The sequence below is a fragment of the Haliotis asinina genome, chromosome 12, assembly GCF_037392515.1.
Source record: "Haliotis asinina isolate JCU_RB_2024 chromosome 12, JCU_Hal_asi_v2, whole genome shotgun sequence".
In the NCBI taxonomy this organism is placed as follows: domain Eukaryota; kingdom Metazoa; phylum Mollusca; class Gastropoda; order Lepetellida; family Haliotidae; genus Haliotis; species Haliotis asinina.
This window is the reverse complement of record NC_090291.1, coordinates 55,644,224-55,648,952: the sequence shown is the minus strand read 5'-3', so window position 1 is coordinate 55,648,952 and position 4,729 is coordinate 55,644,224. Positions and strand designations below refer to the sequence as shown.

The following is a 4,729-nucleotide window of genomic DNA, read 5'->3' as shown; positions in this document are numbered from 1 at the left end:
ATTTTGATTGATTAGATTAGATGATTAGTTTGGCAAATAGAAAGAATATTAGGTAAGTGGACACCTATTAAATGTCAGAAACCTAAGAAAAGTTGCCTGACGACTATAGTCATCACAAATAGTTGACGAATAATTGACGAGTGACATTGGCGTAGTCGTAAGTATCGGATACTGTTGGGTCCGTCTTGTCGAATTGAGGCTTCACTAGCAATTAAATGTCGACTTCACTCGCAATCCATCGTGGAAAAGTTAAGTACCGACGTGTTCAGCCTGACCAGCTTTACCCAACGAACATAATGGCCGTTATGTCATTGTGACAGGTATATACCATATTGTGTATAGAACGGCAGTGTACGGGGAGGCAGGAACCTTCACAGATATACTTATGTCACGTTGTAAGTTAGGCCATTTTAGGTCGATGTAACGGAAGAGGTCAGATTGTTAGTACTTACCGCCAGTGTGAAATGTATCTTGTACCTCTCACTGTTGACTTTATGGAATCCAGAATACTTATATCATGCGTCCTCATATTGGCAACCATAGGTATCCAGTGGTGACTAGTGCAGATCGACAGAAGGACCTAGTGGTATTCTGCAAGTGGTACCTATATCAAAGTCAAAACTCATTACTGTCAGAGCATTTATTTACCACCTTTATATAATCTCAGGTGAATTTCATAACTGCAAAAGTTACATGTAAAACGACGACATATGCCAGATGATACTTACCTGATTGAAAAAAAAACCAGAACGTTGAGCAGACTTAAAAAGAAAACTGTTTCTTTTAATACACCAAGACTATGTCAAGTTATCCATTCTCCGTTAAATTGCAACATGATTTGAATGCCGATAGCGTTGACAGACATAACAAGAACAGCTCATCCTTCTCTAATTGTCATTGTTAAAACAAAGTTACGTGAACGTTCTTGACATTTGAATAGATGTAGTCATTTTGCTGACTCTCCAATAGTTTGAGTATAAATATCAAATCATCCCATAGTTGACCCTCCCATAATACAGCAGGATTTGCACAAAATTATGTTGTGACAAATTCCCGGACGACCTTACACCAGTAAATGCGTTTTATGTTCTCAACTGTCTTAATAAATAACATTAGATTATGTCATGGCCGGCATAACGTTTATTCTCAACTCAGAATGTCAGCGACAAGACAACACCGTCCCTCAGAACAAGTTTCAAATCACGTTCCTTTTCCGAAGCAGTGCCGTCATCACTCTTGTTGGTGGTGGTCAAAACTGGTGCAGCTGTTGGTGACGGTGCCGTGTCTGTCTCAGTAGGCCTTCTGACTGTCGACAGAGCCGCGCATGTACGTTTACTGGACTTCCTCTGAATGACGCCATCTAGGCGGGCTTCCATCTCTGCTGAGGTCCTCTGCAGTAAAGGAATGAATTATAGGTTATGGAAATAGTTCCCTTGAGATTTTTCTTATGCGCACACGGAACGATTTTCATTCTTTATATTTCGGAAAAGCAAACAATACAAACAACATTCAAATGTTTCAGCTAGCCATACCTTGTAGCTTCGGATTGCCAGAGACTTGTGTCCTGTCCTCTCAACTATCAGCTGCTCGTCTAGGCCAGAATCATAGAGACGTGTTGCTGTAGTCACCCTCAGTGAATGATTTGAATAAAATCCACCAAATCTTGCCATTTTACACAGTCGTCCGACATTGCCTCTCAAAGGGTGCAACCGAACCGGAATATCAGCATACCATGCATCTTCTCGAATAAATTTCAGGGGCCTCAAGTAAAATGCGGTGCACTTTCCGTCTTTAGGTCTAAAAATAGGATTAATTTTCAAATGTAATTACTATAAATACACGTTTCCAAAGTGTGAAACATAGTATAGTTAAAGTGATTAATGATACTGTCCCTTGCATAGGTTTAAGCATCTCATTTTAATTATGCGTAAGTGAGTGAGTCTACTTTTACGTCGCACTCAACAATATTGTAGCGTCATGGCGGCGGTCTGTAAATAATCGAGTCTGGACAAACAAGTGATCAGTAACATGAGCAATTGGAATTAATTTACGATTATGTGTGTCAAACAAGTCAGCGAGTCTGAACACTCGACCCGTTAGTCGCTTCTTACTAGCAAACAAGGATAAGATGGACCGTAGCAGAAAGAGTTTTACGAGAAGCAGGCGCAGTATACGGCAATGACTAAACCCATTTGCTTTGTAAAAGGTAGAGCAGATGAAACTGATTCTGCGCGTAGCTCATAAGACTCCGACGTCTATACAAACTATGAAGATATATCAGGAAGCATATTTTCCTGCCAAATCCATTGATAGCTCACCTGAGTGACATGTATTTTTCATAAAGCCGGACAAGGCATCTGTTTAGACGCTCTAAATTCTGGGAGACGTAGACACATTTTCTTTCACACTTTCGATGTTTTAAGCCACCTCTGTTGGTTTTGGATACATCCTCCATGTATCTGAGACTTTTTGACCCATCTACACCTACTGTTATTTCGAACTGTGAGTTTGGACCCGTTCTGAGATACCTATGCTCATCGCCTTCTCTAAGAGCACAATTGAGGCCACTGAGGTACACCATTGTATCTAATAGCTGTTGTGGGCTGCGCTCCCCTAAGATCTCCTTCTCCCACAACACGTCCTCCTGATCTACACTGATCACTTCAGCCTGTCTTTTCTCTATTCCAATTCCCAGTTTAGCCAGCGGCTTCATTCTTGCATCTATCACAGACCTTAATCCCTGAAAGAAGTGAGACTCGAAAAGGTTTAAATGCGTCCATTTGTTCTGATGTAATACTGCAGAGAAGAGACAATTTCGTAAAGCGTATTTCCACGATATTCCTCGCCCTTCTGATTTCTGACCTCAGCTATGAAAAACATCAAGGTTTTATTTAGTTCACATTCCTTCTGAGCCAGTGGTTCAATGTCAGGGTTTAAATAAATATCCTCTCTCCTGCCCCTCTTACACCGTTCTCTCACCCACTCTTGATACAAACGAAGTGCCCACTTACTCTTGCTTTCAGTATTCGAAATGTCAAAATCTGATGCTGGCTGGCCAAACCTTGCTGAAATAATATCTACGCTAAGTTCTGGAGTTTCAGGTGTCGAAGGTTCTTTTAATGACGTCACTTGCGGGGGAGGGTTACTGGGCAACATATTAAAAAGGTTGGATTCAATTTCTTGGCTTGCTTTGTACAAATCAGTATCAGAACCAGAAGAACAACCTTCAAGATCAACCGGTTCACATTTTCCCACATCAAAGTTTGGAAGTGCATTATAATCACAATAAGAATTTAATAACATCTCAAAATCTGAATTAACGTCAACCTCAAAAGTGTCTGTGAAACGGTGTTGTGTAACAAACACGTCGATGTCGGAATCACTCATACCGCATAGGCCTACCGAGTCCCACGATGTTCACAGATGTACGTGTCATGATGAACGTGAATATATAACCCCCGCCCTCCCATAGTTGACCACGTTTATTTGCGTGTTTTAACGACACGTTTGGTCATGGCCATGTACAGCTAGAACAGTCCTCCATTAGTTTGGCTCGTGAATATCACAAGAACATTGGTTTGAGTTATACGCTTTATCGAACTTTGTTTTAAGTAGGAAAGTCCTCAACCTCGCTACTATTTTCGCACGTGAAACCTGTCTCGGCCTAACGGGGTCGAACAAGCTTCACGTGCGAAAATAATAGCGAGGTTTTGGACATTCTCCTATACATAATGCTATACATTACTATTTCTCCACATGCAATTAATACATGTAATTATAACAAAATTCATTCATCTATTTAAAGGGATTCAGCACGAACACATTTATGGTAACAGCGTGTGCGTGCATGGTGGGCGAGCTGGATGAGGCACCAGGCTCGTTATCTAGCAAGTTTGAGGTGTCGGTATCGAGCCCAACTATACTGACGCTTTAAGTGATGTCACAACCCCTAGTGTACAGTACACGACCCTGTACGCTTAAAAGAATACAAGAATCCGGTGGCAGATGAAATACGTGCAAACACTTAGTTACGGGTACAGGAATGCGCAGTAAAATTGGACAAAGTACTGTATGCGTCCCAGCTGATATATGCTGATATATAGCAATTGTAGCATTATTGTGTCAGCTCATTCTATACTTGCTTGTATCTCTATATTTTAAAATGGGAGCGACGTTCGTCCATTCATGACTTGTATATTTTCATGAATAAAATATGTTTAAAGAAACGATGCAATGCGCCCGCCCCTAACCCCCAGACACAATACATATTATGAAACTGTGAAAATATAGACTTGCCACATATTCTACACTTGCATGAGTTTTCTTGGACATATTTATGTATTTTTGGGTCTGTGTGACAGATTATGGATAGCTTATACGTACTACTTACCTTCTATAATCAATACTCTGGTGTTGTACAAGATACCTACTGCAGCGGATACCTTTGTATTACACCAGCTTAGGCTGCATAAAATTAATTAAACGTTTCTCGGGCACATGTTTTTCAAACGTGACGAGGGCGGTTGGACCTTGTTTTTTTTAATTTTTGATAGAAAAAAAGTGACGAGGGAGGGAAACATTTTTATTTTTTCTCTCTCAGAAATACCGCTTGGAAAGTTTAGCACATGTTAATGAGTTGTAGATTCAGTCAAACTCGTTCTTACAGACACTGATTCTTATAGTGGACAAATGTATGAAGGGGACGAGGCAAAGTCAAACTTATTATTTT

At 40.5% G+C, this 4,729-nt stretch overlaps 1 pseudogene; it reads right to left on the bottom strand.

The window, feature by feature from the left end:
• Window positions 1–1,151: 1,151 nt before the first annotated feature.
• On the bottom strand, window positions 1,152–3,387 carry LOC137257583 (transcriptional regulator QRICH1-like; annotated as a pseudogene).
• Window positions 3,388–4,729: the final 1,342 nt, after the last annotated feature.